Below are 14,162 nucleotides of genomic sequence, written 5' to 3'. Positions count from 1 at the left end.
GTAGAAGTTTGAACTCTGCTCCAGAGTCTACAAAACTCTTTCAGGTACATTCTCTCTCTCTTGACTTCATCACAACCCAGTGCGATAGGAATGTTATCATTTCCCTTTTCTGATACGGTAGGGACCTGAGAGAGCATGCGAGGCCTACCCAAATCACATAAATCCAAGCCTTCACAAGTCTAAGCCTCTTAATCCAAACCTTATGCCCTTCCCTCTATTCTATATTTTTGTTTTTAAAGCAGAAGATTGAGACAAACTCTTATATTCTGGTTACTTTCCTTTTCCTTCAAATTACACAAATTATTTGATACCAAAGTAAATATATAAAAAAATTGTGTATATGTACTTGCACTGAAATCACCTTATAGATTAAGAGGAAAAAATAGAGTAATCAGGAAAATTGCAGCAAAGTTTACTATTCATCAAAATCTTATATAACTTAAGTCTGACTTTAGCAGGGTGACAGGTATTTGTCTCTTCTTTTAACATGTAGATACTATACCTCAAAAAATAAGCACAAGAAAAATAAGATCTATATCTAAACACCTATAACCTGTCAAGAATGCTACTGAGAGACTTTGTATTATACTGCATTTAGATAGCATGTAAGACCTTAGAGTTATACTTATTATACCTTCATAAAATAAGTCTTTATAAATCCTTTCTACATATGTGATGCTGTCTGATTCTCATAACAACTTATGCGAGATGAGGAAATTGTGGCTCAGAGACATAAAAAGATCTCTTTGCTCAAGGTCATACTGTTTATGAATAGAGACCAAGAAACTAGTATCAAGGATCAGATTTTCATACAAACTTGGCCACTACATAGCTCTGTGATATAAGCAAGACACATTTCTCTGGGCATTAGTCCCCCTTTTAAATGAAATAATGGGTTTTAACTATATTATCTCTAAGTCCCTCCCAGCTGTGACAATCCAGGGTTTAATGACCAGTCCCTAGGCCTCTGACTCCTGGTCCAGCACTCTTTCCACCACTTCATCCTGCCTTCTGTGCTCTAATCTGAGAGGCTCTTACTCTATTAGGAGAACTGTGCTATCTCTGACCAAACAGAGGCACTGCTCTAAACATGAGTAGCTATTGGGACAGGACAATCAGTGGCTTCTCCAATGGTTGCTACAGGTCAGAAAGGACCTAAATAACTATGATCCAAAAGAATAAGGCAGCAACTAAAAACGCTAGGGTAACAATAATCAAAACAAGACGGACACTGGAAACCAAGAGTTCCAAGCTAAAGCTGGAGGTCTTTGGAATCACCAGACAAGAGCTGGCCGGAGATCAAGAAAGAAGAGGGTCATGCTAAGAAAGGAGACTGCCATGTGTCATCAGTCAAGAAAGAAAAATGACCAGATGGATGGCAGGTGGTGAACTGACCCGTGGTGCTAGCAGTTCGATTGCCAGGGTGTCAGATGCTGAATCGGGACAAGGGTGGTTTCCTCTCAAGTCTTTTATTCTTTTTAATTTTTTTTTTTTTTTTTTTTTTTTTTTTAGTATGCAGGGTATAAACTAAAGTGATCATGGCAAACTTGGGAGCTGAAACTTTCCAGATGAAGTCATGGGTCAAGGATCAGTGGACTTACGGAGAGGAGGGGAGTGGAATTGCTGAGTTCATGCGATTGTTCTTGCTTCGTATATCCAGGCAGAACACAGCACATCCACTATTGCAGCCTTCAGGCAGAGGAGAAGTTTTGGGCCGTGCTGTCTACTCTGAGTGAAAATCGGTGAGGCTTTGGCACATCACTGACTAGCGAGATAAGCCTTGCTGCTTCTCTGACGAGGTCAGGCTTCCACAAAAGCTTATTTACCTAAGGTAAACACGTGTGGAACAAGGAACTGAGAATTCACTAATTGGGTTTATGACGAAAGATTAATAGATTGATTGTGAAAATTATTGAAGAAGGCGGCTCTTTGGGGGACAGGCATAAAACCCCAAATCTGTTGGATACTGGCAGAGGCGCTGTGGTGCACTACTCAGATTACGGTCGTCCCTCTCTATATCGTGGTTTATCACAGCCTCACTGTATCGCGCGATTTTTAAAAATATTAATTTAATTATTTATTGCAAATTTTTCACTATATCACAGGATTTTGTGGTACTGTATACATATTTTGTTAAAGTCATGTAGGCTTAAGAGTGTAGAATAAATTTAAGGTTCCTATTTCGTGGGAGGGTCTGGAATGTAATACCTGCGACAAGTGAGGGAATACTGTACCACACTGCCCACCCTGCCCACCCCTCCCTTTTGGAATGAAAAACTCATTCCTTCAGTTGCTGGAAGTGCTGGCAAGCTGGCAGCTCTCACCTCAGTCCCTCTCCTGGATTGCCAGACACTGAAGGGAACCACTTTGTCCAAGTTCACATCCCTTGTCGAGGGGAAGTCCATATTCAATGACTGGTGGATGTGGGAATGTATAGGTCTAGCTCCCTTGCTCCAATATGGACGAACTAGCTCCAGAGAGCCCCACAGGATCTGCGAAGCCACAGCTGTGACTGCATGGTCCCCCCCTTGGTCTGGTCCTGCTGCTCTTGTTTCCCTGTGGTGGTAATTCAGAGGGTAATCCCAGGAAATGTCCTGCCTGTGAATCTTAAGTGCTGGCTTCCAGGGTAATGACCTGCGGCAGACACACTCCAACATATGAAAAACAAATATTTAAAACAATGATGACTATTCATCTGGGACTTATCAAGTAACAAAAAAAAAAAAAAAAAAAAGCAACAACAAAACCAATAGCAATGATATGGCTCCTTTAATGAGCCCTTCCTACATGTCAGGTATAGTCTATTATCTCATAAAATCTTCACAACATTATTAAATAGATTATTAGTATCCCCATTTTACAAATGAGAAAACTGAAGTTTTAAGAAGTTGAAGTAATATTCCCAAAGTCACAAAATTAATAAAATCTGAAACTTAAATTCAAATCTCTCTGGTCACGAAGACTGCACACAATCTCTATTCTAGTATCCTTACTGGAAGCACTTTTGCCTTCAGATAGAATTATGTATCCAAAGAATTCTTATGCAGTAATCACCTCAATACTCTAAAAATCATATTGTACTGGGAAAGACAGGAGGAATAGAATGGAAAGGGAGTGTAGGTAATGTTCACTATGTTTTTTTCTAATTAAAATCAAAGATAAACAGATTTTCTTATGATCTTACAAAAATCCATTCTTTGTTAGTATTGTTACGAGTTGAATTTTGTCCCCTGAAAAAGATGTGTTAAAGTCCTAGCCCCCAGTATATGACCTTATTGGAGTAGGGTCGTTGCAGATACAATTAATTAAGATGAAGTCATACTGGAGTGGGATAGGCCCTTAATCCAATATGATTAGTATCCTCAAAAGAAGTCGGTGTAAAGACATGCGGAGAGAACACCATGTGGTGACAGAGGCAAAGATGGAGAGGTGCAGCTGCAAGCTAAGCAATGCCAAGAATCAACAGCCACCTCCAGAAGCTAGGAAGAAGTAGAGAATGATTCTACCTGGAGTCTCAAAGGAAGCACAGTCCTGCTGAACTTTGATCTTGAACTTCTAACCTCCAGAACAGAAGCAATGAATTTCTATTGTTTCAAGCCACACAGTTTGTGGTAGTTCATTGCAAAAGCCAAAAAAAATAAATACAGTATTCATAGAAATGTAGATTAAAACTACAAAGATATAGCATTTACTATCCCTACGTCCACCAAACTTTTTAATTGGAAAATGTTATGTGTGATAATACTGTCACAAGCAGTAGTGTGCCAGTAAATGTTTAGCAGCATGCTCTGAAAAAAATGATTTGTAGGTGTGTATGTGGAAATATATTATTTTAAATTTTGTTGACATAAAGGATATATAGCACAAAATTTAGAAATAATCAAATGTGCAATACCCTTTATTATCAATTCCATATAACCAAAAATCAGCAGAAAGCTGATTTTTGCTAAATCCTTGAAGCCGTACCCAACCCAGAGTTACAACTGATAAATGAGTGTAGTTCTGACAGAAATGTTAGTTGATATTTAATTTATGCTAATGAGTAAGGCAAAGTGAGATGATAAAACAGATGTAACAACTGCACTTACTTGCTATTCATGTGAGCTAATTCTTTGCTGCATTAAATAGTAGTTTTCGCAAACTGGAGGAGTACTTTCTCAGTATTTTGTGCTATTCATAGTATAACAACTACAGACACAAAGCACATTTAAGTTTAATCTACATTATTAACGTTTTCACCATTTATTTTCTTAAAGCTAGGCAATCGACAAAACAATAAATCAAGCACTGATTATTAGTGTTTGCCCATTTTCTTGGCTGATTTAGTTCGACCAACTGGATATTGGTGAACAGAGTCGTGAAGTCATGTGTGAAACAGCACACCATTCTTCATGTAGGACTTTCACCATTTAAAGATAATGGATATGAGTAACCCCAAAACATAGATGATGGTAAACTGTTGTAAAATAATTAGAAGGTAAAAAATTTTGAATTTTCTCTTTACTTTTAATATAACTTATTTAATTATAAGTTTATGTAATTTGATTTTTAATAATAGTTATGTTAAGCAAGTGGCTTGTAAATTTCTGAAATATTAGCAATTGGTTCTCATACTCAATGTAAGCTGGCCCAGTGCACCACAGACAAGATCGCACAAAAAAAAGGAACCTGTCTTATGCTAAATGTAACACAGCTTTAGTTTTCATTTATAGAGAAACTTTTACACATAAGCACAAGAAAACATGGACCAAGATATTTATTGCAACACTGTTTGCAATAATTAAAAAAAAAAATAGGCTGACGAATAGCCTAAATGTTCATCAATAAGGCAATGCATAGATAAATTGGGTTATATTCACATGATAAAATATTATATGATAGTGACTATTTTAAAAGGGGAGCTATAGATATTAACATGACTACATCCCCAAAATTATCTTAAGCAAGAAAAGCAAATTGTGGAATATTATGCATATTATGATAAATGTATATTAAAAAAAAGCTATAGTGAATCTGACCAAATATTAAGCTTTGTTAAAGCTGGGTAATGACTAACAGGTGTTGGTTAAATTATGTTCTTTACTTTCCTGTGTATTTAAGATATTTCAAATGAAAAAAACTTCACCTAGTTGCCATTCATCTTATTGCTCTTTAACTGTCTTAGTGTAAACAGTTATAAGTCTTTCTGTGCCCTCAGAGAGATCTGCTTTTGTCTCTGTTGAGGGGGCCAGTGAGTGCCGGTGTCAACAACCACTCTTAACTTATCTCTTAAACTGGCCTATTGGTTTTACAAAGGAACCGCCAGGCCACTGTGCACAGAAGTAGTAAGTCAGAGTGGTTTGCACCTATTTTACTCTCTGATCTCTCAGTTACGGGGTGATGAACTTATCTCTGAATTCTTTATTTAAAAATTTTTAAGCCTACAGAAAAGTTAAAAGAATAATAAACATTACATGATCTTCACCTAGATTCATTGGGGGTTATATGTTTCCACACTTTCTCTCCCTAAATATTTTTAAAGGTTTTTTTTTTTTTTCCTAAATGAGAACATCCATATAATCTTTACCTAAATTCACCAGGGGTTAATATTTTGCTGCATACTTTATTTCTCTCCCTATATATTTTTAATTGACTTTTTCTTTTTAACCAAATGATTTGTTAGTTGCAGACATTCTAACATTTATTCCCCAGGTTCTCAGCATAAGGTCATTCTTCTACCCAACCTCAATACCATTAAAATGGCTAACAAAATTAACATTAATCTACCTAATATTTGACTCACGTTCAAATTTTTCTGATGTCTCAAAAACATCTTTTATATCTGTCCTTTTAAAAAATCATAATTCAATCAAAGTTCATATTTGGTATATCAACTTGGTTCAGTTTTTATTTGTTTTGTTTTTCATGGTATTAACTTTCTTGAAAAGTTCTGGTCAGTTTGTTTGTTTGTTTTCAAAATGCTCCATAGAATGGATTTCTTCTGATTATGTCTTCATGGTTAGATTCAGGATAAATGTTTTTAATTATACTATGTAGGTAATGTGTGCTTATAGCATTGCATCAGGAGGCACATAATGTCAGGATCCTACATTATTAGTGATACTAGTTTTGATAAGGAGATTAAGGTGATCATCAGAAGTTTCCATTGAAAGGTACATATTTCATTTATAATTAATAATTTGTAAAGTGATTCTTTGAGACCATGTAAATATCTTACTCACCAAATGTTCTTGAATCAGTTATAATTCTGGAGTTTATGTGAGAGATAGGCGGTAGGTAGGAAGATAGGTAGATACATAGACAGATAGATAGATGGACAGGTAGATATATAGACAGATAGATAGATGGATATATGTATATTAGATATATATTATAAATTAAATCTGAGAAAATTATAAAGCATGAGAATACACAAGCACACATTAGCCATTAGAATAATAATATCATGGAAAATTCTATTTTATGCTGGTGAGAGAATGTGGGTAAAAAAGGCAAATAATGTCTTAAAAGTATTGTGAAATAGTTTTAATCTCACAGAATCCCTGAGTCTTCAGGATTCCTAGTGATCTTTAAGAGATAGCACTTTTAAAATTACTCTTCATGACTACATCTACATAATATGGCACTAGACTAGACAGTCTTTAATATTCTTTTTTATTAATAGTCTGTGATATTTGATTTCCATTTTTTTCTGCCCGTTTAAGTCCATAGAACACTTTGACATTCACTGACTTATTTTCTTTCCCAATGATTTACAGTAGAGTAAATCATGTTTTATGTAGGGCACCAGGAAGGATTATGAGTGAAATCTGATATTTAGAATTAGCCTGAAAGGTTTTCATAACCTTATCAGATGCTGTAGAATCCTGATGCTTCCTGTTGTCATCAGAGATACGGGATTCCCATGTTTGCTTCACCAGACCCCCTTTGCTTTTTGTCCATTTTATAGAGTCAGGTTCCACAGAGATTTAATTTTTAAAAAGGGTTCTCCAAGCATAAGAAACCAAATATATATATAAATTGAACCTCGTCAAAATTAAAACCTTTTGTGGATCAAAAGATACAATCAAGAATTGAGCAGGAGAAAATATTTGCAAATCATATATCTGATTTAAAAAACTCATCAACTCAATAATAAAAATATAAATAATCCAATTTTTAAAATGGACAAAGGATTTAAATAGATGTTTTTCCACAAACAACAACAACAAAAAAAATGCGTAACAGCACATTAAAAGGTACTCAACATAATTAGTCACTAGAGAAATGCAAATCAAAATCACAGTGAGATACCACTTCACACCCACTAGGATGGCTATAATTTAAAAGAGAGGTAATGGCAAGTGTTGATGAGGTTGTGGTGAAATTGGAACCCTTATACATTTCTGCTGGTACTATAAAATGATGGAGCTATAGAAACAATTTTGCATCTGTTCAAAAAGTTAAACATACAGTTAGCATATGACTCAGCAATTTCACTTCTAGGGTTATATCTAAGAGAACTAAAACCATGTTGACACAACACCTTGTGTGCAAATGTTTATAGCACAATATTTCAGAATAGCCCAAAGTGGAAACAATCCAAATGTCCATCAACTGATAAATCGTCGTCGGCAGCCGTCCGTCTCGAGAGACGATGGTGTAGCTTCTTAAGAGTCTGTCTGCACCGCCGAGAATGGCTGTGCAGTCCGACTCGGGAGTGACATGGTATCTGTCTCCTCCCGTGTTGGATCGACATCTTGCGATGACGCTGGTGTGTCCTCTCCAGTGAAGCTGAAGCTACAGAGCCTGGGCAGGGTGATATGGAGGGTCTGCTGTTGCCCATGCAGCAGACACCCCCTCTCTTCGCAGCTGAATGGTCCAAGGGAAAGACGGGGTCAATACAGCTTGGCTTCAGGTGCGCCGCAGGAGTTGCCGGTGTTGACTACAACGTCAAACCGCCTTAGGGACTCCGGCTCCGGATTTTCTGTCGGGGTTTACTCCCTTAGCCTTCCCCTGATGAGGTATGCCGCAAGGCAGCGGAGGTTTTTTGGAGTCAGAGTTTTCCTTCTCTGATGTGCCCTGACTGGAAGATCGAACCAGCGACACTTAGCTCGCAGGCCGACGCTCAATCCACTGAGCCAAACCAGCCAAGAGTAGGTCACATAGTGTATGACTATTTATATGAAAGGCCCAGAATAGACAAATTCATACAGAGGGAAAGTAATTAGTGGTTGCTAGGAGATGGGGAGAGAGGAAGGAATGGTGAGTGACTGCTAACAGGTACGGAGGTTCTTTCGGAAGTGATGAAATGTTTCAGGATTATAGAGTGGTGACAGTTGCATCACATTGTGAATATACTGAAAACCACTGGGTGTACTAAAACATCCATTTAAAATGGCGAGTTTTATGTTATATGAATCGCATCCCAAATAAACATTGCAAAAAACAGAAAACAAAATTTCTGTCCTCCAGAAATTATTATTTGGAGCATCAGAGACAACTTTGTGATCCAGAAAACAAACACATGGATAAAGGATGCTGTGCTGTCGAGATCCATGGAAGAGGAATGCGTGGAGACCTCTTGTTGCCAGACCGAGAGAGCCTCCCAAATAAGCAGGGGCTGGCTGAGTTCTCAGGGCACTGCCCTCCCAGGGCAGCTGCAGTGGTGCGTGAAGTTCGCAGGTGCCGAGTGTTCACGCTGAGTGAGCACCACGCTGCGGGGGCGCAGGAAACTCACAAGAAAGCATAACTAGGTTAAGGGCTGCTTACATGTGGGCCCTTAACCTGAATGAGCGCAGAACTTTCATGTTCTTATAAAACGCAAGCAAAGATAAAATTATTGGAAGGAAACAAACAAAAACTAAAACACCACCATAACCATAAAAGCACACGGGTCTCGTCCGTCATGGGAAAATAATCTATGCAGGGAGTGCCTTTTCTCTGCTTATCTGTGAAGTTTAGGAGAGGTGACCTGATCAAACCACACTCATTTAAATTCATTCCCAAAAGGAGAACGCGAAAGTATGAGAATTGAGTTTAATGGCAAAAACCAAACAAATTTTAAAAAATATGTGCCAGTTAAAAGCTCGTACCCAGAAACACATCTGATGGTGTTGGATGGTGTAAGTCTTGAGAGGCAAAGGCCTCACGACCCTTTTCTTGGAATGACTGCCTGATTTACAGCTGGAGTGAGAACCAGAAGAGAGACGGAGAAACGGGTTAAGACTCTGCCTGCAGGAGGTAGTGTCAAGGGGATAATGAGACAAGGCTGTCCTAAGGTAGAGGAGCTTTCAGAAGAGGTCTACAAGGGTGATTCTCAACATGCCAGGTAATGGGATACAACCGCTATCAGTGAAACAGTGTTCAGGTGTTGATTTTCTTAGGGGACCTGAGGCTGCAGAGGGGCTCTGATCAGTAGGTAGCTTTGTCTGGATGTCCTTTTCTTCTCCTCCTTCTCCCCCCCCCCCCCATTCCCGTTCCTCCTCCTCCTCCTCCTCCTTCTTGTGATAGTTTCATGTTTTATATTCTACAAAATTTAAAAGACAAAAGCATAAAAATAATTATAAATCTATGTTAATAAATAAACAATATATAAAGAGGTAATTTTTTAGATTTTAAATTCATGACTAAAATGACCCCATCCAGACAGGAGGAATGAGGAGGTTCTAAATATCTTGGCATGGAGAAATTCTGTCTAGTGCACAAGGCTGAAAGGTACATTATGTCCTGTGTGTTGTAGGCTGACTATACTAGGGTTCTGAATTTCTCCGAAAACAACAGTAGACAAATAGTAATTTGACAGATATTGGACTTTAATCACTGCATATTGTAAGCTATATATAGAGTTACATATTTAATTCCCAGGGAGAGAGATGGAAAGGTTTTTTTAAGACAAGAAAAGTATACATTCTTTTGATTAGTTTTCTCATGTTCTATCATCATACAAAATGAAATTTCAGTCCAAAGGGCAGTAAGCAGTAACAAATCTGAAGCATCCATCTGGAATGGTGTATGAATAGTCACTAAGGAAACATTTCCAAGAAAGAAACCATAAATGCTTTCACCAAAGCCAGATAATTACAAGTGCTGTTAAAGAAACAATGTAGGATTTTTTTTTTAACTTCTTACTTAAGGTAAATCAGATCTAATTATATTTCAGTGGTCCTTGAAATCTTTGATGAAAATGAATAAAAACTTCTTACTAGGAAGTTGGAAAACAATCAAACTCTCTCAATAGAGTAGAATGTTGCCTAGTTTATAATTTTAGTAAGAATACAACATCTTCACACTTTACTCCCTTCTCATAACTCATGGCATTCTTTTTCTTTTGTAGTTATGTATACTAAAAATATATTACATAACCTTTTTCTGTTTTAGCAAGCTTAGAGTAGGTAAATTTAATTACTGTAATTTCATGTAGGCTTGCCAATGACTGGCCCACATTATAAAGAGACAGCATGCACATTATCACAGTGTGTCTGAAACATAATCTGGCAACCCCTAAATCATTCACTGTGTCTGTGCAGACCAGTGTTGTCCAACAGAAACATAAGGTGAACCACTCTTGTCATGTAAAATTTCCCAGTATGTAAAAAAAGTGAAAAGAAACAAGTGAAATTAATTTTAAGAATATATTTCATTTAAGCCAATATATTCAATACATTAATTTCTAATATGTAATCAATATAAAAATTAAACATGAACTATTTTACATTCTTTTTTCACACCAAGTCTTCAAAATCTTGTGTGTATTTTATATTTAAAAAACATCTCAATCTACACTAGCAACATTTCAAGTACTCAATAGCCACATAGGACTGTTGGTGACCATGTTTAGACAGTGCAGTGAATGTAAACATTTAGAAAGCCAGGCTGGCACTCAAACTCTAAGTAATTTGTGATTTTTCTGGGGGTAAAAATCACTTTGACTTTCACATTTATTCTACTATGTATTAGAAACAAAAATGAAGTCTATCAACTAGCAAAATAATTTCTAGTACTCTCAGAAAATTAATGAAATACTCTGGATTCATGCTAAGAATTGCATGTCATTCTTTGCTGGTAGATGTCACCATTTGAATTCTATGTGCTATGTACTGCTTAATCACACAGCATACTACAGTGCTTAAGGATGAGTCCATGAAGGCCTTAAATACTTGTTCACTTCTTCCCTTTTCTTCTTTGTTTCCAAAGAAATCAGAGCCAAGTGACTAGGCATTCAGGCTTCTTGCCTCCTCATAGAAGCTGTAAAGTCGGCATCAATACATTCTTTCATCGGCCTCTCTTCTGGGTCAAGAGGGCACAATGACAGTATGGATTATGAAACAAAGGGGTGTTAACTTGAGGACAGGAGGCCAAAAAATAATCCACATAAACAAACCATAGATGTCAGTGCTAATGAGCAGAGAACCAGCTTATAACTAAGACTCTCCAAGGCTTTGAGGAACTTAATAAAATTAGATTATGTTTCAATGACAAGTATCACAGCAAAGCTAAATAACAATAATTCAGTTTGTGCAGTACATACAAATTAGTTGTGTACATGATTATGGATTTATGCAAACTAATAAACCAAATGAACTCCTTCCTCATCTCTGACTGAGAACCTTTGTTTTTCTTCTGGGAGTTGGAAAAAGCCCATGTGTCAGTGATTCATCTATTTCTGCCTGTTAGTTCATCATGCAGAAATCAAAAGAGATGCATAATGTGAAATTAGATGTCAACATTCTGTTAAATTCTAGAAAGATGCACTAAAATGTTTAGTTTGCATTACATTTCAACAAATTTGTGTCATTCTGAGTTTGTTAATTTTGGATTATGGAAAATTGAAGATTTGCATAAATCTAAATTTTACTAAGGACCCTGTGCTAACATGTTCTTCATATTGTTTTTCTGAAAGTCAAGCTTTGATTTGTTCAAACCAATCTTTAAAATCTTCATTATCTATTGTACTTTGGAAGGCAATATTCTTTTCAATCTCAGATATTCAACTATTAAATTAATCTTTTGAAGAGTTCCTAAAAAATTAGTGGTTTCATCTATCATCATGTATTTGAAAACAAATCCAAACAAAACAAAAAAGCAAAGTCCATGCTGTTTGTCATGTGGCTGGTCTGTGTTAGAGTCCCTTGAAGGTCCTCTGTCAGTACCCCATGACAAATGGCATGTATCTGGAAGTAGAGGCTAGCCAGGCCCAGAGCTCAGGAGCTAGCTCATGGAACTGAGCACATCTAAGTGAGCTAGCTGTCTAGGGCCCTGCAAGAATTATGATTACTATTTAAACAAAGCAAGTTTTAATATTTTGCAATATTGTAAAGCCACCTACAGCATGTGCAGCATATTGGTTTTTATATAATAGCTCACCTTGAAAATGGGCCCCCTGCCCTCTTAAACATCACCACTGTTGATACTCATCGAATCTAAGTCATCACCACCCAATCTGAGGTTACTATGACTCTTCCTGCTGTTCTTGCCTAAGCCTCATCCCTTTTAAACTGCTCTTCACAGTCAAACTACACTTCCTGTAATAATGCTCTTGCCATGTCACCATGTCTGAACTACCTAGAGAGGCACACAATTGCCTACTGAACCAGGCTCAAGCTCCTTGATCTGGCTTTATAGTCTGCTTTCATGCTTCTTTCTTCTCTCCCTTCTTTTTATCTCCTTGCCTTCCTTATCTTCTTGTTTCTTTTGACCTTTTATTGAGTTATAATACACATGCAGAAGAGTGCATAGTTTACAAAGCTCAGTGGATTTTCATCAACTGCACACACCCAGGTGACACCCAGATTTAGAAAGAGAACCTGACTGGCATCTAGAAATTCCTTCTTGCTCCCTTCCAGGCACTACCCACACACCCTAAAAGTGACTACTCTTCTACCTTCTAAGAGCAGAAATGAACTGGTCAGGCATAACTTTTACTAACCTTCTCTTCCATGTAGGACTCAGGGGAAGGAACTGGTTTGGGGGGCTTGAGGATGCCCTGGGCCCCCAGGCCTTGCAGCCAATGGCAGTGAGACTAATTTGAGTCCCTCCACGAATGGATCTGAATGTCCTAAGATATCATCGCCCTTAATCAGAATTCACTCAGGAACTGTCAGCTGGAGACGGCAGGGTGACAGCTGACAGGAGTTGGGCAGGGAGCCATGGCAATGTGTAGTGTTTGAAGATAATGATGTGAAGCTAATATCATATGCAGCTTACCCCCGCTCCCGTCTTCCCCATCCCAGCTCCTTACTTTCTTCTGCTTCCTCCTCAATTGCATTTCCATGAACAAAGTCACAAAAGGCACCTACAACTGTGGCATTCAACCCATAGAGTCCCCAGCTAATCCCCAGGTGGCCTTTTGCTGCTGTGACCTAAAGAACATTCTACCCATCTTCTAGGGGCAGAGACAAGAAAATATTTTTTCATCTCCAATTCTTTTTAACAGCAATTCAATAAATGCCATTAGTTGTTGCCTTGTTGTAAGGTTGAGATTTTCTTAAGCATATCTGTTGAAAATATAACATAAAAATAATAAATTAAAGATTGAAGAAAGCCAGGGTATATTACTTATAATCCCAACCTAACTCTACAACTACTTTAATTTTGTACATCGTCTCCCAAGTGCTGTCCACTCTGGTTTTTATACTGCTGTTATTATAGTGTTTTTATCAGGAAATTATCTTGAAGGTGACCTTTTGTTTATACAAACAAAAGGGGTAAGATTTACAGAAAATTGGCTCTTTACAAAAAGGATAATTCTAATACAGGACCATAAAATTCTGCCTCTCTCTTCTGACATACCCCATTCTGTTTATTCAGGGGGGTTGTATAACGGAGCTAAAACAAATGGCAATAATGCCCATCCACCAGAAGCCTGGATTCGTCCTCCTTCTCTGTCACTTACTATTTAAGTAAGCGTATGGGTATCATCCCCCCTGGCTGGTTTGGCTCAGTGGATTGAGCGTCGGCCTGCGAGCTAAGTGTCGCTGGTTCGATCTTCCAGTCAGGGCATATCAGAGAAGGAAAACTCTGACTCCAAAAAACCTCCGCTGCCTTGCGGCATACCTCTTCAGGGGAAAGGCTAAGGGAGTAAACCCCGACAGAAAATCCGGAGCCGGAGTCCCTAAGGCGGTTTGACGTTGTAGTCAACACCGGCAACTCCTGCGGCGCACCTGAAGCCAAGCTGTATTGAC

The 14,162-nt window shown here is 37.8% G+C and overlaps 1 long non-coding RNA gene across 1 annotated transcript in view; it reads right to left on the bottom strand.

The window, feature by feature from the left end:
• LOC149996381 (uncharacterized) overlaps positions 1–13,006 on the bottom strand; it is a 50,924-nt gene extending 37,918 nt beyond the window's left edge. The window contains exon 1 of the long non-coding RNA XR_016507496.1: positions 12,908–13,006. This is a non-coding gene — a long non-coding RNA (uncharacterized LOC149996381). The remainder of the gene's footprint in view (positions 1–12,907) is intronic.
• Between the last annotated feature and the right edge of the window lie 1,156 nt (positions 13,007–14,162).

This window comes from Furipterus horrens, unplaced genomic scaffold (assembly GCF_987537825.1).
Source record: "Furipterus horrens unplaced genomic scaffold, mFurHor1.1.pri manual_scaffold_12, whole genome shotgun sequence".
In the NCBI taxonomy this organism is placed as follows: domain Eukaryota; kingdom Metazoa; phylum Chordata; class Mammalia; order Chiroptera; family Furipteridae; genus Furipterus; species Furipterus horrens.
This window is presented reverse-complemented; position numbering and strand designations above follow the sequence as displayed.